Raw genomic sequence first — 25,101 nt, 5'->3', positions numbered from 1 at the left:
TATGCTCTTGCACAAAGGAGACAGGAGTGTGACATAATAAAATTAACTAGGTACCTTAACAAAATCTGTAGCGTTCAAAGGGTACTATATTAAAAAAGGTATATATAAAAATAACAGAACTTGGACAGCACAATCTGATCATAGAAGATGGCAGTTTAAGGCAAATACAAGAAAGTATTGTTTCACAGAAAGTGTAGTTAGGGAATGATTAGCCTTCCTTAAGTGGTAGTAGACTTAAAACAATGAATGGTCTGAAGAAATGCATGGGACAAATATGAGGATATCCTTTTGAGAAACAGGCAGGAGTGAGAGAAATCAAGCCTGTTCCCCTCTCTTTTTTTCTCATTTCTCAAAAGGATAGAGAAGTAGACTGTTAAAGAAGTAAAACTAACAGCTTGCTCATTGTTTACTGGTTGGACTAGTGCTGCGGTAGCGTTGTCGCCTCACAGTAAGATGCTCTCCGGTTCGATTCTCAGCTAGAGCATCTTCTGCATGAAAACATGCGTGAATGGGTGTACCTTCGTTGAAGGTTGTGCATCAGGGCTGGTAACTCGGCACGTAAAAATCAACTACCAATCATTAGCGGACTGGAGTTCCGCTGTGGCGACCCCTAACCGGGAAAAGCCAAAACAACTAGGTAGGGAAGACAGAAGATTTCTGCTATCAGAATCTATTGTTCTGATGATATTAAGAACAAAATAGGAGATGGTGGATTTTGCAAGGAAATATGGATGAATTTTTGGAGTGGGTCAAAATGGTAAGTGATAATTAATGTGAAGAAATACAGATGATGGATATCAGAAGGAAGATCCTTTTAGACATCACATTTTGGGATGCATGACACTATAGGAGACAGGCAGATAGACTTGAGGAATATTTATAAAACTTGAAATAATCCTGTTCAATATAAAAGAGTGAATGAGCATATGTAATGTTGGAGTGTATCACTAGTGAGGTATAGTCAAACTAATTTAATGCTGTATCACTCTGCATAGACTAAGATGGCTGTACTGATAGTGTTTTGCCTCTTTTTTGTAGCTGTAATTCAAGATCTGTAATTAATCAGCGCAATCAAAAAGACCCATTTCAACTTAGGTAAGCTCTATAGGCATAAGCTCTTAGCTATATCTACCAAATTAAAACTATCTGCTTCTCCTTCTCTCCTCTACGGTAGTCCCATTTCCACTAACCTACACACATCTATCATGACTTAATTACAATCATGCTACTACAAAATAGCAAAATTTGCCTCCAACATGTCAACTCGCACACATCATTGTCAGGCCATTAAAACTTTGAATTGCCTAGCATTCCCCCATTACCTATATTGCACCCAACTCACTCTTTCCTACAAACTGCTATACAACCCAAATGACTGTCCTTCTCTTCAAGATATGCTACAAACATATACCCTAGCCTGAAATCTTAGGTCTTCTAAATAAACTACACCTAACCATAACTAAACCCATCAAGAGAGCTGGGCAATGCCTTTATTCCCATACAGTCACCAAACTTTAGAATGCTCTGCCATCCCCTATTACTTAACTAGACTCTACAAAAAATTTAAATCAGCACTAAAAAAACACTGCCTTACCAACCTTACATGTTCCTGTCATCACTTGAACAAACCACCTTAAAAATAGCTTATCCAACATCTTCTCACAAGTTATTTCAATAACTTCAAGACACCAGCTATCTACATCTTGTACTCTTTCACATGTTGTCTCCTATCCTCACCATTCAGACTATATAAGTAGGTTAAACACCTTTTTCACTGTATGTTTTACAAAAGTTAATTAGACTGAAGAGACTGAAGCCCTACTTTATTGTTGTTATTACAAACTGCAGTTAGCTTTCACCTTCTAAATATGCTGTTATGTAAAAAAAAAAATCTTTTGTTAACTGTGTTACTTTTGAACTTTTGTCACTGTGTAACTGTATCTTTTGGAGCTTTTCTCCCCAGGCCTCCACTGAAAATGAATCTTTGATCCAGTGGACTTTCCAGGTCAATAAATAAATAAATCAATAAAGAGCTGTTGATGGGGTCAGAAATGTTTTACAAAGTCAGTTAGAGGACAGAATATAGTACTTATCTTTTATTTTCAGAATGGACAAGATGGATATAATTTGGAGCAATGACAAGGACAAACATAAGGGCAAAAAATGAAGAAAGGGGATCATAACTTTCAGCTAAATGGAAATGTTGGAATTGTATGTAATATTGGAGGTGGAAAGTTACACTATTAATGAGGCATTCAGAAAGGCATAGAAAGGGAAGACATTTAAGGAAAATGTTAGGGAGTGTGCAACAGCATGGATTTAGGGTCCTTTTCCATCAAGCAACTTTTATGCTTGTATTTCTTGTGATGGTTATGCAGTTGTATTACATAATACTGTACACCATGGGATGCCTACCATAATGTTTTATTTTATTTATTTATTTATTTATTTATGTTTTCTTGACAGTTTACCAGCTGAGTTCATGCCCATTTTCAGTGGATGCTTATGGAGAAAAGCTCCATGTACACATTAAAGAATGTAACAGATACCTTAATTGCAATATGATACTTAAAAGGATAAGCAACACAGACACATTAAGATGTTTAACAATTAAAACTGTTCCAAAAACTAAACAATATTAACATACAAATTAAACAATCTAGACAGCAATGGATTATGATCAAGCTTGAGATTAAGTAGTTTATTGCAAATGAATGACCAGACAGGAATCTACCTGCAGTGGACAGACAAGCAGAGTGCAATAAGTAAAACCTTTATTGCATAACATGTATGGTGAAGAGGATTATTTACATCATGGGTTCAGGCAGTCAGGAGGAAGCTAGCAAAAAATAGAATCTAACACCATTGTTGGAAACAAGGGGCAGAATTAAAGCATGATTTTAGGCAGTCAGTTGGAAACTAGCAAAACAAGGCAGTCTTACATCAGTGATAGAAGCAATACTGGCTATGTGTAGGGAAAGTGGCAGACAGTCAGTTTAAGAAGGCAGTACATCTGGGCGAAGGTATTGTTGTCATTCATTTCCAATGCAAATGTCATTGTCTTCATCTCATAATGTTGCTGCTGACATCTTTCTCTGAAAGCTGTTATATTGTCCTTTTCTACTGTAAATACCTACTTCCCATTCTGTTTTTAAAGTCATCAAAAACTACTCTTTGGGCTCACATAACATTTATCACTAAATCTGTGCTCTAAGTGTTCTTGGGACATGTAAACCATGCATTACGCAAAAGTGGTCTGTTGTGTGAGGAAAAGCTAGAATAGCATGCAACAGTGCTGTGTTTAACGTTGTCTTAATAAAATGGTATTATGCAGTAATACTACAGGAATAGTTTGAACACATTATGCGAGTGAGACTGTTGCAGTGATTTTAGCAAATAACATTCCTTGGAGTATGTAAGTACGTAAGTGTTCTGCACAGATTTGTTCTACTGCTAATGGCCACACTTTCTTTGTTTTAAAGCATTGCTGGATTACTGTTAATGGGGCGGGAGCATGGGACCATCCCTTATTAACTCTGGCTTAATGCAGTGACAGGAGGCATTATAAGATGGCTACATATTCTAAAAACGACACCTTCTATTGTAATACAAAAGCTGTTAAAGTAAAGCTGAAGCAGTGCACCAAAATGGGACAACAAAGTCAGGCATGCTTCAGCTATCAGCCCTACTTACAAGGATTTTTAATTATCTCTGATTGTAGCTGCAGGGATTCCTTCCCACGTGGATTCTGTTAACTAGTTGGTACTAGAAGATCGGGAAAGGTTACAAAATCCAATATCTATTTTTCATTACTAACTAAGCTGCGTAATGAATACAGATAACACACCAAGGACAAATACAGCCATTTTCAGCTCATTCAATGACAGCTCCCTATATGAATGTGCTGTTTTACAAATGTTGCAGCATGTGCTATTATTTATTTTCTGCTTCCCTTCAGTCATGTACTGAAAATGCACATACAATGGTTTTAGGGACGTTTCAGGTATATTTTGGCACTTTATAATAATTTTAAACTTTCCATGTATATGACTAATCTTTTCTGCGTTGCATATCACAGCATAATATAAAAGGGGCTCCTGCAGTGTATATTCTGCTCAACAAAAACATAACATTAACAGAAATAAAATAAAACGATTCATGCCGCTGAGTATGCCATGTAAAACAAAAACAAAGCAGTGATGTAGATGTAAATATTATAAAAGAAAGCAGTAATGCAGTGTGTGAAGTAATTGTAGTGTAAAGAATATATCTAACACAACACTGCTACTTTTAGAGAATTAAACACCATACTGTTACAAACAATAGATCGCAAATGTTAAAGCAAAAAGAGGTATTCAAATGAAAGTGACAAGGAAAAAAGATGGTGTCTTACATTGTATGAATCCTGAGCTACTGTTTTCTCCGTCTAAACTGATAACAATTGGATCTTTCTTTCAATAGCATTAGAATCCAATGTCTGACAGTTATCAAAAGAACTCCTAACTAACCCACAGCAGGTAGACTATCACATAGCTAAGACATAGTTGTTGAGAAAGCCCAGTAGTACGCATGGGTAATAATTCTGGACAACTTGAGCTAAAGCAGGTCACCAAAAAGTTTATCTTACATATATACAATTTGAGTACAGTCACAGATAGTATGTGAGACGCATCTTTACACAGTAGTTTATAGCTGACTATGATATGGTCAGGATACTGCTCTAAAGGAGGAAGTCACCTGAAGGAATGTAGTACCTGTAGGCATGAAGGGGATAGATACCAAGCACAAACCAACAATGTTGTTAAAGGTGGCTTTTAGGGAAACTAATGTTCCAATCTGATGTATTGATCATGAAAGGAGCACATTAACACATTAACTGAGAGTTGGAAGTAAAACCTCTATATTTCTTTCAGCATTCACAGTCAGAAATCTCTTGACACAGCAGTAAGCTTCCAGCCTCTGTTAGATGTATTATTCAAAACTCGCATTCAGCTTAGCACAACTTTGGGTCCAATGTCACTTCCAGTTGTTTGAAACTGGGAACTTATCTGATGGTGGTGACATAAATATACTGAACTATTAGATCTGAGTTTAAACACTGGAATCCTGGTTCTAACTAAAACAAAGTGGCCTTTATTTTTAATTCTAATGAAAATGTTGGTCAGTATACAGGTTTCTGTGTGTGTCTGTGTGTGTGCCTATGTGTATGTCTGTGTGCACGCGCTCGTGTGTGTGTGTGTGTGTGTGTGTGTGTGTGTGTGTGTGTGTGTGTGTGTCTATGTGCGTGTTTGTGTGTCTGTGCATCTTTGTGAGTGATTGTGCATGTGTGTCTGTGTGTGTCTGTGTGTAGGCTTGTGTTTATTTTATTCTTTAACCAAGTACTATCACTATGCACAAATGTTGTGTTTCATGGAACACCCAGGAGAACCATCTGGTTAACTGGTTACTCACAACTGCACGTAATGCAGGTGGAAATTGACAGAAACAAACTCAGGACTATAGGATGAAGCTCATTGGCAGATCTTAATCCTAACCCTCTGAGCTACAGAGAGTGTGTGTGTGTGTGTGTGTTGGGGGGGGGGAGTGTTGCACTCTTGAATGTGTCATCCTTTGGATGAGATGTTAAACTGAGATACCATCTGCCTATGCTAATGGTAGGTCCTGTGAGATCTTTTACATCCGCCTGAGCTGTTGAAAAGAGTAGGGGAAGTTCCTCAATGCCCAGGCCAAATTCCCCTAGTAGTATAACTACCACCAAGGGTCTCCCATGGAAAGACGCTATTAGCTAATGGGACTAACCTCATCAACAAATGATATTCAAATTACATTTTTAAATCAAATTCATATCTCTGCCTTCATTTCAACAGTAAAGAAGAAAACAGCATATGCACGTTGACAGTTTTGAGCAGTGTTTACAGTAACTGGTGTAAGAAAGACAATTAATAAGACACCAGAATGGTTGTGGGGAGGGGGCCCTGCTACACTCCCCTGCCAAGTGCCTATTTGACAATGACCTGGCCCTGTTAAGAACATCATATTAAGAAGAGAGATCTTAACAGTTCCAGTGTTCTGGGTAGGGTTGAGGTGGTATAGGACATTGAGACAGGACAGTATTTTCCTGAGCAGATATGGTTGGTTTCTAGTTAGATTAGCTTTTACCAAGTGCTGCATGCAACCAATAATGCAGATCAGAGGAAAAGACCTCCTGAAGGTTCATTCTGGAGAAACTTATAATTAAGTGCATCACTAATGGAATTTGGGAGCCAGTATCAACACTTTGCCAGTAGAGCTTGACCTCTCAAGATGTATACATGGGGGGGGGGGGGTTTAAAGAAAAGCAGAGGATTGAAGAAATGATTAGTCGTAGCAGTAGCTGCTGTATTTTAGCTATCCATTGATGGTCTTTTGCAGGTGGGGTTTTTAACAATCTTCTTCATTAGTGCTCAAGCATGCTAAAATGTTTTGTGATGCAGATATTGATGGAAGAACAGACTTCTCTTGTAAATGTCTCTTTCATTTATGTGTTCTCACATGCTAAACAGTTTGAATTTATGTAAATAGTGTTTGAAAATGTTGAAAAAAAGGGAAAAGCTTTTTCCCCCAGTGCATACATCACAGATAATGATGATATAAAGAGAACATTTAAGAATAAATGGGAAATTTTAATGACTCAAGGCAAAGTTCTAGAAGCAGATAGGAAAGTGACCTCATTTTGTACATGTAATTAAATGTATTTAGTTGGTGTCTCAGTAAGTAAAGTAATCCTTTTTAGTTCCTTTTCAGCAATTGTACAGGTACCATGCTTTATTTGGGGTTGAAGAACTATGGATCCTAACAGTCAGAAGCCCATATAGACATAGAGAGAACATGTCAGCTTCACACAGACAATGATTGGAAGCCAGGAATCAACCCCATATCCCGCACTTCTGTGTCACAAACCATAACCACTGAATCATCATTGTGATAAAAATAAAAGTTTAAAATAGTATCTATGAGACAAGACGGATGTGACAGAAAATAAAAATTTCTAAAATATATTTGAAAAAAAGGCACTCTGGACTTCTGTAATTGTTCTTCCTGCAAGTTTATCTTTACCACTGACAAATTTCAGTATGATGTGAATAAACAGATGTTTTTGAAATAAATCCAAACGTAGATTGCATTATTGCTAATGTAATTTATGTGAACGTTTGCACAGCTGACAAGCCTCTTAGATCAAAAAGTAGAATGCTGTTTAAAACTATATTATTGTACATGTGAACTATATAAGGGTGGGCTCTGAGACAAGTGCATTGTGTTATTAACTCATATGCCAGAAGCACAAATTTAAATCAGGGTGAGAGGGGGATTCTACAGAATGTGGAAAATCCGTCATATCTAGGTGATACTAATTATTGCAAAATGGAACATTATAAAATGCAAACTCTGCTGCAGGCTACTAAAAAGCGTCTAGATTAAATGAATCAGTTTTGACCAAGCCAGTATTACAGAAAAGCATGCTAAAGCATTAGCTAATTAATTTAATCTAATTTAACTGATTTCTGATGGAGCAGAGCCTGTACTTATGTTAGATATTTTAAAGCTGCTGTAATCTGAAGTGTTGTGTGTGAAAATGCATGTATTTTGTACCTTCTAATTATTAAAAGTAAATGATAAGGATTTTCTTGGGATGACTTTATTTCAATATTTTTATTTGTGTGGCGTTATTGTCCCAGATATCCCTGTGTAGTCATGTTTTGTTGGATGCTTTTGTTATTTCTGTGTTAGACATTTAAACTGACACCATTTATTTCAATCTAAGAGGATTCTGAGTTAACACGATATGTATAAACAAAGAGAAAAAGAACGGTCTAGGCACACTGGAAATGGTTTAAAGTTAAGGTGCAATATTTCAATTCATGTGGTTCATAGAAGTTGCACTCTACAAAGAAAATGTATACAGTTGTTTCTGTTATGTTTCAAACAAGGAGAGGGTATATACCTTTAAAATAATTTGGCGCCTTTTAGGGGAACAAGGGTGTTTAAATGGATGATTTTGCAGTCGGTTTTATTCGCTTGAAAAAGCCCTGCATTGTGGCAGAGTGAAAGCACTTGTGTGTTGAGTTTTTTTACAAATAAATTAACTTTAAGCCATTTCCAGTGTGCCTAGACCATTTTTTTTCTCTTTGAACTTACTGGCATTTTACGGTCTCCATTTAATTTTGTTTACAATATGTATATACCATTTGATTAGTATCTGTAGAAGTACATTTTGACTCCTTCACTAGATGCTAGGAGTTATTGCTCACCCTTGCCATGAATTAGCTTTGTACATTTATATTTTTTAATGGAGGCTAGTGCTGTTTGACAGAAATCCATGGGTTTTCTCACATCACAACAATAATGATACTGCCATTTTTTTGCTGTGCCAAAATTCAACCGTACACCAGTGTTCATGATTAACGCCAAAACCACAGTGACTTGTTACTTGTTTAAAAATATTTCTGTCCGAGTGAAGTATAAGTACTTGATATTTTGTTCTATGTTTGTGTCATGTCTGTAAATTTTCTGTTTGGATCAGTGCAACAATCTGGTTACCAGTATTAAATTGTATTCTTTCAAAACTGGGCTATAAATACAGCATGATATGTGGTGCTTTTCCCTCATATGTGGTACACACATGTTTCCTAGGCCTGCAAAGACAGAAATAGCACCCCACAGCACGGAACATACATGAACGGCTAGCCATTGCAACACAATGGCATGATAAGCACTCATCTGCACTGCAGAGACATTATTGCTTATTTGCACTGCACATACATTGTGTCATCCAGTGACACTTTAAAAGTATTGTAAGCACCTGCTGGAACTGTTCATATGTTGTCAGTACACTGGCACTGCACAGACATTGTAAGTATCCACTGGCAGTGCAGCACTGTAAACATCTGCTGGCATTGCACAAATATCAAAAGTAACCACTGGCACTGCATACACATTATCAACATGCTGGTACTGCACAGACATTGTCAGCATACTGGCACTGCACAGACATTATGAACAGACACTTGCAGGGACAGTGTAAGCACACTGAATGTTACTGAACAGCTGTTGTGAGCAACCACTGGCACTGAATAGACACTTTGAGCACCTGCTGTTACTGTACAGACATGCTTAGCACACTAGTACTTCAAACACCTGCAGGAACTGCACATAATTTGTGAGCAGCCACTGGCACTGTATTGTCAGCATCTGCTGGCACTGCACAGACATTGTGAGTAACTACCTACACTGAACAGATATTATAAGCACTTGCTGGTACTTCACAGACATTGTGAGCACCTGCTGGCTCTAAATAGATATTATAAGTACTTGTTTGTGTCATACAGACATTTTTAGCATAATGACACTGCACAGACATCATAAGCACCTGCTGGTGCTGCACAGACATTGTGAATATCTGTTGGCACTGCATAATCATTGTGAGCACTTGCTTGAATTGTAGATTGTGAGAAACTGCTGGAACTGTACAGACTCTATGAGCAGGTGTTTGTACTGCACAAACACATTTAATACTTACTGGTACTACACAGACATTGTGAGTCCCTGTTTGTACTGCACAAACATAATCATCACTGACACTGCACAGATACTGTAGTTAAAGATATGATTAGTGTCTTCTTGTACTGCAGACACATGCAATACCTGCTGATACAGCATAGGTCTTATGACTACCCACTAGCAGTGTCACACATTGTAAACAACCACATTGAGGGCACCCACTGAAACTGCACAGAATTAAAAACAGCTGCTAGTACTACACAGGGATGACCAATATCTGCCTGAATTGCACAGATGTAGTCAGGAACCATTGACACCACACAGGTTTTGCCAGCAACCACAGAAATAGCACAGATATGATCAACACATGGTGATACTACAAAGAGGGGTTCTGCACCTAAAGGCATTGCACAGACATTACCAGCACCCAGTGGCATACCACAGATATAATTAGCATCTACTGATACTACTCTGCCATGTCCAGTACCTGTCAGAACTACAGAGAGGTGGTCAGCACCTCCTGGCACTGCACACACATTAAGCAGCTTATAACACTGTGCTACACAGCTATAGTCAGAACTCACTGGCATATTACAGACATGTTTTTCCCCATACTGATACTGTACATATATGAACAACTTATCTCATACTGCACTGATTTGGTCAATGCCTGCACAGTTATGACAGCATCCCATAGCACTACACAGACATGGGAATTACTGCATGGTAATGCAGAGATATGGATTGCACCTATCATTTCACAGACCTGCCCAGCACCCCATGGCACCACATGCAGGTAAGCATCTACTTGCTCTTCAAATACATTGTCAGCATCCATCAGTTGCAAAATTACAGTCATTGTGCCATGTCACTGTACTTTTTGAAAAAGCTTATAAAGCAGTTAGAACTGAGTGAAGCTGTTTGTGATGAACAAAAGCAGAAAACAAATAAAAATGGAATAAAATCAGCCTGATATTGAAGAGAAGTACAAAAAATGAAAACTGTGTCAGTGAGAAGTACTGCACAAGGTGTGTCTGCAAACATGTTAGAGAAAATATCCAGTGATTAATAAAGTAAATATAACCTCTGGAAAGATAAATCATTCTGCTAAAGAGTATAGAATGAAGTAAATCAATTTGCAGCTCAACAGATTTTATGTAGTAGAGCAGAGTAATGCAAATATGTTACTTGAGGGCTCAATACATGTTGAAATGTACCCAGAGTTATGACTGTGCAAGAAAATGACACAAAATTTACAAAAAGATGACTGTGAAGGCTGCCAGCCTAGCTAGATAGAATTTTGTAAATAATTCTATGTCCTTGTAAATATCAATATGATCCACAGGCTTGTGTAACAAATGTAAGAAAACTGTGTTATGTGCTGAGCTTCAAAATGTAACCACAGTGCACCCTGCTGGAAGAAAGCCAATGAGCAAAGAATTTTATAACTGTTTGATCTCAAGCTCAGAGACAGGATGTCTGGGCTAAGAGTTTCTTTCTATTGTTTTGAGACAAAGAAAATGACTAGGTTTCACATGTAAATTGTCTTTTATTGCTGTGACTTCCTGGCAGCTGTAGAAATGTTAAATTTTAAGTTCTGTGAGCCTGGAAAACCTCAGTAGGGGTGCCAAGAAATGTAAATTTTGTGTTTCTGTTAGCCTGGGAACTAAATGAGAAGTGATAAAAGTGATGTAATCTGAGATGAGTCAGCAGTACTGTGCATTATCAATTTAAGACTTTCTCAGAGAGAAAGACTGAGCATTTTTGTACCTTGTCTTGGATCTATTAAGAACATCCACTCACCAGTGCTTGCTTTGCTCTATATGAAAGTAGTATTTAGAACAGTGATTTATCTTAGAAATAGATAGAAATAGAAAGATTAGACTAGTTGTTTTCTATATTTATGTCAGACTATCCTCCAGTATTTTTTAAAGCATTTCCCTGTGATTTCTGAACTCTTTATTGTCATTGTGTTGAATTGATGAGTATTGTCTTGTGTTTTTATTATTAAATATTTTTAAACCTTTCAAATGTAGCAGTTTTGTATAGAGATAATTTAAGTTCTTAGAGTACGTTGCATGTATTTGGTGACACTGTACTAAGCCACATCAGAATAGCCTTATCCCTGGGTCACACTTACTATTTGGATACCAGTAACATTGTACAGGAAAACTGGTCACCTTTGGGAAGGGCTTTATTAGTAGCTTATAAATAGTGGTTGGTGGCAGTGATTTCTGCTTATAGTCTGGACAAGAAGGGGGCATAGCTGGAGAACCTGTGCTAGCCTTCCCAAGGAGTGTCTGTGTGAATGTATATAACTCAAATCTCAAAGTGTGTGTGTCACCTACTTGGGAAGGGACACAAAGCACTGGCTGGACAGAGAGGGTACTGGAGGTTTTGGTTTGACTACGCAGCTGAGATCTGAACCCTATAGCTGTGCCAGTGGGGAGCCTTATTGGGGATCTGGAGAGAATGGGAGAAACTAGCCCCAGATTGACTGTGATCTCTTTGTGCTCTTAAGGAAAATTGCACTTTACTGTGTGTGTACTTGTTATCCTCCCAATGTGGATGCCCCTCACTGGTGCTAGTGGTGAGGATTGAGGCTCCTTGATTACGAGGCCAGTGCATGGGCGTCACAATGACCACTTTGAAATTTGGGCAGAGAAGATGAACATTAACCACAATGGTGTATTTAAATTAAAATTGATGAAGAATATATTATCTGCTTAAAACTAAAGCACTGACACTGAAAGAGACTGAATTAAAACCGTCTTTGTATACGTTGCTTGATGAGTCAGGTTGTCATGTAAAACTAATGGACAAGGATGCCAAAGTTGATTATATTCTGACAGATCCTGTAGTGTTGCCTACATTGCATGCTTGAAGGTAACTTCAGTAGCTGTAAGAAGTAGAATCATGAAGGACTTGAACAGAGTGAAGTTGCATAGGTTTGTCTAAAAGAATGAGCTCAGTTAATGGGTAGCAGTTGTGGTTAACCTTGTGAAGACAGACAAAAATTGTAGGCATACAGATCTGGAAGATCTTAATACAGCTATAAAAATGGCATATTACCTACATGTTGCAACTGAAGACATGATTTCAGCTGTGCCAGGAGTGATACATGTTTCTATGCTTGATGCTAATCAGAGATTTGTAAAATAAAATATAATGAGGACATTTTTGAGACATATACATTTATTTTCTCTCTGGGGAGATAGCATACTTGTCATACCAATCTTCAATCTGATATTTCTTCAAGACCTGAAGTGTTATACAGTGCTACATTGCAGATGATCAAGGGGTTGAAGGTGTTGTTAACATCACTGATGACATGCTGGTTTGGGGTGCAACCAAATGAATGACTAAGTTGATAAACAAAAGGTTACAGAGCTCAGATATATAGATACTGTTTTAACTTGAGAAAGCTTTAAACCAGGTAATGAGACAGCCAGGGCAGTGACATAAGTAGTTGCCATAGAGAACAAGCATGCTCTCATGAGGTTTCTTGGTATGATACAGTCCCAGAGATTCATTAACTCTACAGCATCATCAAGGTTGTGCTAACAAGATTTACTATCTTATCACAATGAGCAGCAGTGCTAATCAACTACATATGTAGCCAAGGCACATAGCATGGTGAGGAGCCTCTCCCTAAGCCCACAGCACAGGTTTGTGGCCACATCACGATGAGCAACTACATGGCCATATCTATGTACATGATGTAAACAAAGGAGTGTGCACAACAAAGCACATAATGTGAACTGCGCTCATGCATAGGCCTGTAGTGAGGATGTAATGAACAGCATCAGTAAGTAGGACCATGAGTAAAGGAAATCCTAGCAGCAACTGCACACTGACAGATGGTGTACAGCTCACTGACTAAAATCAAGGAGATAGTGAACATTACCTGTAAGATGATTTGCATAACCCAACAATTGTGGAAATGTTCAGCATTAAAATGTGTAGGACAATACGGCCATTTAAGAATGTTTGAATTATACATGGGTACATCTTTCAATGCAAGATTTCTGCAGAAAGGCACCGATAATGTTGTTACAAAAGCACAAAATTAGGGATGTCTTGTAAATAGTATTCTTATACATTGTGAAAGTGGATACAATAACAGTTGTGCTAGTGACATGCATCTTCTGAAGGGTATGAAGTCAGAAACCCAAAGGTCTGTCATTATTGACTGCAGTCCTCAAGGATATTCCAGACAACTATAAACATCAGGAAGAAAAGCATATACCAAAAGGTAGACAAGCTGTGAAACAAAGGATATGTGAGAAGTATGTACATGGGAGATATGGGATACGTCATTAAGCCAGTAGTGTGATGCAACAAGATGTACATACTTAACAACAGTGGAGTGTGAACCATGCACCCATAAAATGCCATAAAAGTAGGTTAGAAAAGGAAGATGGTTTGTCACGAAGTGGGTCAGTATAGCACTGCACTTCATATGTCAGTATATCTACAATGTAATGTTAAGGTGAGACCTTGCAGACATCATACTGGAGGGGTTATAAAACACAAATAGTGAAATGTTGCACATATGCAGCCTGATTGCAATAAAAGACTGCAAGTAACAGACCTCAAGGGAAGTGAACTCTGAACAACTCACATAAACACCTTAACAAGGGTAGCCAGCAAAGCAGTCATGATGTATTCCCTGACAACACATCACACGTCCTTGCAGATATACATGGATTATTTACATAGGCATTAATAACAAATATCCCCCAAATGGTTATCACCACAGTGGCATAAATATCCAGATAAATACACTATGTTAACACAATGCCAACATAACCCACATATTCAACAAAATCATGACAGAATAGTTGTGGGGAATGTAAAAGAATGAATGAGAACAGTAAAAGAGACAAACGTAGGGTTAACATTGAACCCCTGCCAATGTCATCAACATGTTCCAGACCAGTGTAGTAGCAGGTTATGCTACAGAAGCATTGGGAGCAAAGGTGAGTAGAATAGCACATTTCTAGGGTATGGAACAGTTGCAATCAGGCAAACAAAATGCACATACCTGTGATTGAACCCTTGATTTTGTTAAAGAATATCTTCACAACAATAAGTTATCAACAAGGCATGCTAACAAAGTACTCTGGAAACAGATGACTGCCAAATACCATTTCAGGGGAATAGACTACCTGATATCAGGAAATAAAATTAAGTTACCTGGGTTTGAACTCCTGTCTTTGCACAAGGATAAATTTACCTGAAGAGAGTATTAGAAAGGCATGCTAATAAAGTACCCAAGAAAAAGGTAGATGACAAATACATTTCAGGGGAAACAGAATAAGTTATATCATGCAAACAAAAAGGACTTACCTGGTTTCAAACTTATTACTTTTGATATTGATAAAGGAAATTCATGGAGGCAACTATAATACACCATGACAGAAGGTGCTCAACGTCTGATCGCATTTATGTCCAATTATATAGTATGGACATAAATGCAGTCAGACATTGTGTGGAAGGATGTTAAATGGCACATAACTGTACATCAGTTGCAAGAAAGCACACATTTGTAGTCAGTGTGATAAAATTATGAAGACTAACAAATGAGCATTGTGCATGGATGTAAATGCGGTCTGACATTGTGCGGAAGGATGTTAAGTGGCACATAACTGTACATCAGTTGCGAGAAAGTACACATTTGTGGTCAGTATGATAACATTATGAAGACTAACAAATGAGCATTTTGCAACAAACAACAGTAATTGCTGGATCACAAGCTTCAACATACCTTGCGTACAATTTGAAAATCAAATCAGTGTTACAGTGAAGTATGGAAGCTGTGATAGTTGACATAATAAATATTTACACATGCAGATATCACTGCTGTTGTCTTTTGTCCATTGAGTCTATGGACAAATGTGTGATGGCCAGCATAACCATGTGGCTGAAGACAAATTCTCATAGGATGAGAAATGGCAATTACTATTTTTCAGCATTGAATGGCAATGCTGCTTTGTGTTAACTGTTATACAAAAGAAGCTACTAAAAATCAAAACATAATCACCCTAGTGGATAAATACATTCTGTAGTAGTCAAGAAAGCAAATGTCTGAAGTAACTACAGCTTAATGGCGAACACAATAGACAGTGATTAAGCAATCTCTTTTTACCTTGATACCAAATGATATAGGGCTTGATTTTTTAATATTATTTGTAAGTAAACAATTTAGAAACCAACACCTTATACACCTTGTTGAGTTTGGTACTGAACAATAATGCATTTATATATACAAAGGAATATTATTTGGAATATTATTTACAGAAATGCGTAGTAGTTAGCTGCACCCCTTATGCAAATATAGTCATGGCAATGTGAGAAGAAGAACTTATCTTCTCTACCAAAAATATGTTTAGACACAATATTTTACTGTACAATCGCTTTGTGGGTGATATCTTTATAATCTGGAATGGTAGTGAATCAGAATTTGATTCATATGTTGAATATATTACAAATACAGCTCACTTCTTGAAATTTAAGAAATTTAATTATTTTTCAGAAATAGAATTTTTGGATATTAAATTAATTAAAAAAACTAACGGCAGTATTGATATGACTATGTAAAAACAAGTTACTGAACAACTATCTATATCGAAATAGCATGCACCCATCTTTTGTGTTCTCTAATATTCCCAAGAGCCAAAGGTTGAGGCATGTAAGGCTAAACACAAATGATGGCATTTTGAATGCACCACTAGACTATGTTATTCATGATTTCCAAGTCAGAGGTCAAGATAGCAATATGCTAAAACAACAGAAACAAGCAATATTTGAAACTTGTGGTGGTTTGTCTAGATCTGTTTTTTTTTCCTGAACAAAATATTTCTTTCTGAAACAAATATATGTCTTCCTGTTTGCATATAGTAGATTCTTCTGTAATAATGGGGTGGGGTCACAGTATAAACCAAGGTAATGATAGTAAAAGGTTAAATAAAAATTTTGATGAGAATACTAACTGTAGATCTAATACAATATGAAGAAATTCAGGTATGCTTTTACTTACAATCAACATACACAACTGAGTTAAAACGCTATTAAGAACATTTGGTATATTCTTGATAGCCCACTTATTTCCAATATGAATAAGTTTCTTGATTTCAAACCCAGTTTTAGTTATAGAAGAGTGCAGAATATGAAGCGAAAAATAGGCTAGAAAGAACAATAACTAATAGCTAAATGTCAATCACTAAATGTCGAAGACCCAAAACCGCAAATGGCAGTTTCCACTCAGGGAAACAAGTCATTTGGCCGTTACGCAGATTTTACCCTTTTTTCAATGTGGAACGATTTCAGAGTTGGTATATTTAGTTGGGGGTGTATGGGGGACACAGCCCCCCATATCGGGGGGTGTGGGGGCGAAGCCCCCACTTCATTTGTGTTTATTGTTATTTTTTTATGTAGGAGAATGGCATTGTTTCCCTGTGTGGCCAATTTCCCTGTATTCACGGTATTGGGTCTTCGACATTTAACAATCGACGTTTAGTTATTCGATTAACTAAATGTTCGATCACGTAATATAGACCCTATATATATATATATATATATATATATATATATATATATATATATATATATATATATATATATATACATACATACATCACAGAGACACCACCTGGAAGAGTGGTACACATCTATGTAACAGCTGCATTTTTTGTAAAGGTATTTATTCAGAGAAGACCTTTGTACACCCTCTCAATGGAAAAACTGTCCATGTTAAAACTTATGCTGACTGTAACATGAGAAATTTAGTGTTTCTAGCCTTATGCCAAACATGCAATGCCTACTATGAAGAAGTGAATTGGTGACTACCTCTCCGATGTTAGCAGAAAGGTGAAACTAATGTTCTATGTAAACATGTACTGGGTAGAGATAAAAAGTGATGACTGTGTATTGGAAAAAGAAAATGCAGAATACAGATGGATCATTCAACTTTGTGTTGATAGGTTTTCTTGTCTAAATGAACTTCTAAGTATTAAACCAGTATTAAAGACAAAACAATATAAAAGTTAATGTCCATCAAACATGACAGACACACCAGCCAGAGGAATGGTAAATACCTATGTAATAATTGTATATATTTTTGTAAATGTGTTTGCTCAGAGAAAACCTTTGCATATCCTTTGAATGAAAAAAACAATCTTAAAGAATTTCTTATCTTGTAAAACATTTTTACTTATGTTGGCTGGAACACAAGAAATTTAATGTATTTAGCCTTATGCCAAACATTTAGCCTTATGCAGAATTTGAAGTAAAAGACAGGCTACAAAGAATAGAATATATAAATATGACATGCATACCACCCAGAAGAGTGAGTGGTGCATGTCCATGTAACAATGTTATTTTTGTAAATGTATTTATTCAGAGAACACCTTCGTATTCCCTCTCAATGGAAAAAATTAATCTTAGAACTTATGCTGACTATGACATTGTAGAAGTTAATGTTCATCAAATGAGTTTTTTTTTATAACTTAAGTGTTTAACTGTTTTGACTTATATACAAAAATCTAGCTGCTACTATTAGGAAAGGAATGTTGTTCGATTGTATGCACTATTTGAGCTATAGCAAGTACTGCATGTTTTAAATGTTTAAACGTTTTTACATGCAATGGATAATGTAATTGTACCACCTGATTGCTTCTAGATTTTAAAGTTTTGTTGTTTGGTTTATGGCTGTTTGACCTGAAGAAGGACTTTTGGATTTTTAGCTTGTCATTAAGGCATTTTTTTTACCAGAGCATTGTTTCGTTACCTGCTGTGTTTGTGCATAAGCTGTAGTTATTTCAGATAAGATATGAAAAATGTACATTGTGAAATTGGACATGCTTACAAGGGGTAAAGCACTAAGGAAATCAAAACTACCCATTAAATCCCATTAAAATTTCTCATACCACATCTGATTAGAAATCCACGTGGGCATGCCATCAGCTGATGCATACCCACTAATACAACATACACTTCACTGGATTTGAACATCTGCTATCTAGTACACTGTCTGTAGACTTGTATACTATCTAGTGAAGCCCCAAAAGAAATATAGTACAGTCGTCAGTGAGCACACAGTTGATGGAATAACATGTCCAGTATGTTTGCATGTATATGGCCTCCATTAAAACATACATTACATGCAGGATCAAAGCCTCCACCTGTGAAACTCTTACACTGAGTAGAATTGCACATATCATATCTGCTGAGTAAGCAATTCCTGCATGTCACCATTTTTACACACTGATACATACTGCTGGTTTTCAATACCTCGCTATCTAATTTACATTCTTTAGCCCTGTGAACTATCTACCGATGCAACAGAAAGTCATAGCACAGTTGTCAGAAAGCACACAGTTGAAGGGATAACCTGAGCAGTGTGTTTGAATGCATATGGCCTTCTTAAAAGGGAATGAAACAAATGTGGAAACAAAGCCCTCCACCTGTGAAGGTGATACCACTTAATAGAATTGCATGCATTACAACTGATGCGTAAGACGTTCCTGCATATCATCTGTGTCGACCCACCACTGAACCAGTAATCAAGGAACCTCATTCCTCACCACAGGCAACGGTGGGGGACGTACACTGAGAGGATGACAAGGTACACATACAGTATTTCCAGATGCAGCTCTCTGCCTCAGGTGCAATTTCCCTTAAGAGCACACAGAGACCACAGTCAGTCCAGGGCTAGTTTCTTCTTCGTTCTCCAGATCCCCAATAAGACTTCCCACTGGCACAGCTACAGAGTAGGGATCTCAGCTGAATGGCCAAGCCATGACCTCTAGCACCCTCTCTGTCCAACCAGTACTTCATGTCCCCGCCCAAGTAGCTGGCACACATACTCTTTGAGGTTTGATTTACACACACACACACACACACACACACACACACACACATGCACGCACACACACACACACACACACACACACACACACACACACACACACACACACACACACACACCTGGGAAAGGCTGGCAGAGGTTTACTAGCTATACCACTTTTTGCCCAGACTATAAGGTAGTTATCATTGCCACCAGCCAATTCTTATCAGCTACTTTAAAGCCCCTAACAAAGGGTTTCCAATCTTACTGTGTAATATTAATATTAATACAAATGGTGGTTTGACCAAGAGCAAGGCTATTAGGAGTGGCCCACAGTGTTACCAAATAAATATGCAAGTACACTCAAAACTTAAATATGTCTTACAAAGAAAGGTTTAAATATATTTAATAATAAATAATAATAAATAATAAAAGAACAAGAACATACTCAGTATATATTCACAGTGATATCAGAGTTCAAAACCACAGAAGATATTTAAAACAGCATTGCAGGGCAGTCTCAAATAAATAAATAAAGAAAAACATCTAAACTATGCTTCACTATAGTCCCGACTGAGAATTACTATATCCTAATTAACTTACTTAAGAGCAAGGCAGATGTGGTGAATGGATCTTCTAGCTGTTGTCAGGTCTAAGACAGAATACAGAACGCTGTGTCTCACTCAGTGACTTCTTAAATTAATATTTTTAAATATTACTGCTGGGATAGCTTGCATCTGACTCTATCCCAGGTGAAACCCCTACTGCTTGAAGCTAGGAGCATTTAGCATTTACCTTTGAAAATACATAGACCTCAGATGTTTGGCAGATGCTGGAAGTCATAAAACAATTACATCCCTTCACATTTCAAGACTAGTGATTATTTTACCTTAGAGACAATATAGAAAGCTCCCTAGTTTTAGACATTGTGTCTCCTTGCTGTATTGAAACTGAAAGATATCATCTTTTATTGCATAGCCATAAAGTAATTTAATTTCAGCTATTTTCCTGAAGTTAACCTCCTGTATTCCAGTTTCCATTGCTAAAAATATATACATTTAAATAGTTACATAGTACATGTACATTTCTGTTCTATTCCAGTAGGACATGTTGTGGTTTTATTTTGAACACAAGCATTTTTGCAAAGACCCTTTTCAACATATATGTTTGTACCAGTTTGATATACACACAATCATCTTATATAAATCATGTTGATATTCACAAATGACATATAATTATTTACAAAATTCCAGATAGCTGAGTTGGCAGTATTTCCCTTTGTCACATCATCTATTTCTATTTTATCATACTGATACAAGCTACATGCTGCCAAATTTGAACATCTATCAAAGTACGTCACCCTTTCTAGAATTGTGCACTAGCTCCTTATGCCACAGCAGTTATATAGCAAGTGTCAGAATCCATACAGTTGAGGGGATGGTATGACCTCTGTGTGTGTGTGTGTGTGTGTGTGTGTGTGTGTGTGTGTGTGTGTGTGTGTGTGTGTGTGTGTGTTAGGGGAGCAAAACTATCCATCTGCGGCAGTAGTACAACTCAATAGAATTGCACACATTATATCTGTTGAGTAAGCCATTTCTGCATGTAACCATTCACTTTTTTGCACACTCATACAAGGTATGTCACCATAGCTGAACACTTGCCTACCTAACTTACAGTCTATTAATATGTATACTAGCTATTGATGACATATAATAACTGATACAGCAATGTTAAAAAGCACACTGCTGAAGGCAGTATGACACATGTATGGAAGAATAAGCAATGTGTTTTGTGAAACAGTCACAATCAACTGGTGGATCAAAATCTGCAACTTAGTGTACTGATAATTCCAACAAACCTTCTGGAGGACATTAACCCATGTAATGTCAGTGGAGCAAAAGGTAGCAGAATCACCTCTGGTGCAGAAGGCTGTAAATTCTATTCTCACACCAGGTAAATTTATTACTAAAGCTGCAGTGCAGCATAAGAAGGATGCTATACTGTTGAGTGTGGTGGCCTTCAGATGATACAATAAATTGAGGGCCCATCTACTTGAGCTGGTGGCAGCTGAGGTGGATGTAAAAGATCCCGTGACTATTAACAAAAAGAGTAGGGGAAAGTCCCCAGTGGCCTGTCCAAATTTCCCCTTGTAGTATAAATACTGCCTCAGGCCTCCCCCAAATGAAACTACTAACCTAGTGGGACTAACCTGGTGAACAAAGAATAAAAATAATGCCGGTTATCCTGTTCTAATGCTGTCTCTTCATACTGATATTGCTACTACTTTATGTTGCACATCATGCTTGTCATATTAGTGTGAAGAACATCATATGATTTCAGCCAAATGCACATTCTTTATTTTTCTATTAAGAACATTTGTATTAATTTAATGCATTTACAATATATAGTACATAGAAATGAAGAAATTCAGCATCACATACTGTTATACAATGTTAAGTCTACATTGAATCATCAACATAGTCTCACAAAATAACACATTAAGAGTCTTGGTATTTCAATAGCAAAAATTCAAGGCTATCCCAACTGCTAAAAGTCGTAGTATGATTTATAGATTTTATTCTGATCACTTATTTTTCAGTTTTACATAATATTGCTGTTAAATTTAAAAATGCTATGAATGTAGGAATTGAAATTTATTTCCAATTTTTTTGTAATAACATTTCTAGCTACTGCCAGGAGACTCTGGAGCAGTTTTTGTTGTTTAGCTTTTACAAATAAAGGAAGTATTATTTATCTAGTTAAAGAGCAATTATCAGACCATCCCTTAAAAACATATTTATTTCTTCACAATATACATTTAATTTTTCATGATCCATAAACATGTGTGTCCAATCAGCATTTACATATTTACTACATCCCCAATAGACTGAAGATGTCATTCTACCAAACTTAGAGTTTTTATAGGAAGTAACAAATATTCTATGCATATATTTCCACACAAAAAAAGTTTCCAGTATCAATATGATGAAGGTTGACTAACTGATTTAAGTAACAAAGTTTTATTCTGGCAATCTATTGAGTCATTAAATCCACTACTATCAAAAAGTTCCAGAATTTTAAATCAAAATTAATATTATTTATAATTAATTTATACAACTTGGACAAGCTTCCTTTGTAAGTCAATTTACACTCAATGATATCATTCAAATATTTATATAATGAGGAAATAGTTTTCTGTTCCTCTGCATGTGTATTAGCTAAAATGCATTTAACTTCTTACTGATGGATAACTTTAACTGGTCAACAGATCCATCCAAAATCTTTCATTAAATTTTCTGTCAACTCAGGTTTTCCTTTTTCAGAGAAATCAGACCAGAATACTAATCCATTCCTTCTTAGTAAGTTCATTTTAACATTGTTCTGAGTTTCCTTAAATCCAGAGATGTGTGCAATGGGAAAACAGAAAATTTTCCATTTTGATATTAATGGAGTTTAAAAACATATTTCTTAACTACTTTAAGAATTGGTTTTATACATGCAGAGTCTAAGGATTGAAATGAACCGAGGTAAATTTTATTAACTAGATTAAAGGATTGTTACATATATCTGATTTATCATATTTGATAAACATATAAGTATTAATAAAATCTGCTTCTGAATGGTTTTCCATTGCTTAGTGTAGGTTGAATCTATCCAGAGTATAATAGAATTAAAACATGCAGCAATACATCTGTGAAGCTAATACCACCATAGTCCCATAATCTTAAATTATTTCTTTAAGAAATTCTTGGCCTTTTAGGATACCATAAAAAATGAAGTTTTTTCTACGTTCTTTCAAAGTTTTTTTGTCAGTTATTAAAGCTATTGCATGCACTATGTATATAATCTTGGGCAATATAATAATTTTAGTAAGGACTAGCCTATCGTAAGTAAAAAAGAAAAAAAAGAAAAAAAAAGAATAACATTCATTCCATTTTTTAATAAGAAGTAACACTTTTTCAATTATTTTTATTAATAATCTTACTCATATGTTGATATATTTTTATTCCTAAATATGTTAGTTCTTTTCATTTTTAATTAAATTTATATTTATCTTCAGACTTACTATCTAGTAATTGGTATAACAATAAAGTTTCAGTTTTATTATTGCATTTCAGCAGAGATACTTCTTGAAACTTTTTAATTTCCTTATCTATTTATTCAATAGAATAATTTAAATTTCTTATATTAGTAAAATATCATCTGATAAAAACTGTAGTTTAGATTGACAATCCTTGTTAATTGAGAATCCATCAATTGTTTAATTGCTTCTTATATTATTAGCTGAGGGGTTGATTACTGCAAATGCTAGAGGAGGACAAGGGACACCCTTGCTTTGTGCCTTTGTTTAAAGTAAGTCCTTGAGAAATGTAACATCCAGTTTTAACATATGCTTTGGAGTCTCTATACATTTTTAAAAAATATTCCAATAACCTGTTTTGGAAATGCAAATGCTTCTAAAGTTTTAAAGAAGTAGTTTCAATCTACAGAATCAAAATCTCTCTTGATGTCTAAGCTAATTAGGGCCAATTTCTTATTCATTCATTTTTCTAAATCTAAGATAGTTACTACCCCTTTTATATTATCATATGTTAATCTATTGCCTATAAATCCTGTTTGATCTTTATTAATTAATTTATCTAGTATAGCTCTTAATCTTGTGGCAAAGATGGAAGTAAATATGTTATAGTCTACATTTAATAATGAAATAGGTCTATTTGAGGAAACTAACTTATTATACTTTCCTTGTTTACGTATAGTTAAGATTACAGAAAATTTCCATGTACGAGGAATTATCCTGTCAATCTGAATTATTCTGAAAATGTCACTCAGTAATTCTGAAATATTTAATGGAAGCATAGTACCATACTTAAACCATCTAACCCTGGAGTTTTACCATGTTTTCCTTTTTAAAAGCTTTTTTTAACTTTTATTATGGTAATAGGCTTAATCAACAGAGATATTTGTTTGTCATTAAGTTTATTAGTAACATTTTTTCTTTAAATACTTGTCATTTTTGTAATCATTGGGATTATTTTTATCTTTATTAAGATCCTCATGAAATTTTTTTAAAATATTAAGCATTTCCTCTATGTCTAAAATAAGCTTATTAGTGTGAGGATTTGGGAAATTATTGATTTTTGCCTTTTTTCTTAAAATCGGGGGGGGGGCTCAAGAAACAAGGAGAGACTGGGATTTTGGATGCAGATCCTTAAAAGAGAATAACAGTAACCATACAGAATATTATATTTATAAAGTAGTAGAAAGTATTCAAAGAACTAAGTCAACACAAAAATGAAGAAAGGAGATGGTGCCGATAGGGATGACTGTGATTAGGGATACAGGCAAAGGACAAGAGGGGGCTGGAATTTATTGTTGAAAATTGGCAAAAGAACCAAGGTATTGGAAGAAAATAGTTAGAGAGAGAAAGGTAGTATAATAGGCCAAGAATTTATTTGGACTGCAGGTTACAGATTGCCTTCCCTATCAATGACTGATATCAGAGTATAGACAAAGAGAAAGAAATATGGGGATCCTAAGCAAAAGACTTGCACTGGTAGAGTTTTTATTATAATCTAGAACAAAAGTTGCTGTTAAAAAGGAATAATTATAAGAGCATACCAAATATTGCATGATAACTATAAGAATCAATCAGAGGAGGTTAGAAAGGATTGGAAAAAGAGATTGGATAAGCAATTCACAAAGAAAGAATG

General features: G+C 36.0%; 1 protein-coding gene and 1 long non-coding RNA gene across 3 annotated transcripts in view; one reads left to right on the top strand and one right to left on the bottom strand.

Annotated features, from left to right (window-relative positions):
- LOC122816761 overlaps positions 1 to 7,612 on the top strand; it is a 219,882-nt gene extending 212,270 nt beyond the window's left edge. The window contains exon 4 of the long non-coding RNA XR_006367098.1: positions 6,784 to 7,612. This is a non-coding gene — a long non-coding RNA (uncharacterized LOC122816761). The remainder of the gene's footprint in view (positions 1 to 6,783) is intronic.
- The window catches only part of AMZ1 (archaelysin family metallopeptidase 1), a 523,657-nt gene that overhangs the window by 389,954 nt on the left and 108,602 nt on the right, over positions 1 to 25,101 (bottom strand). The window lies entirely within an intron of this gene.

Source organism: Protopterus annectens, chromosome 12.part0 (assembly GCF_019279795.1).
Source record: "Protopterus annectens isolate FY-2018-M chromosome 12.part0, PAN1.0, whole genome shotgun sequence".
Lineage (NCBI taxonomy): Eukaryota > Metazoa > Chordata > Ceratodontiformes > Protopteridae > Protopterus > Protopterus annectens.
Note: the sequence above shows the minus strand (reverse complement) of the source record. Positions and strands in the feature narration are given on the sequence as shown.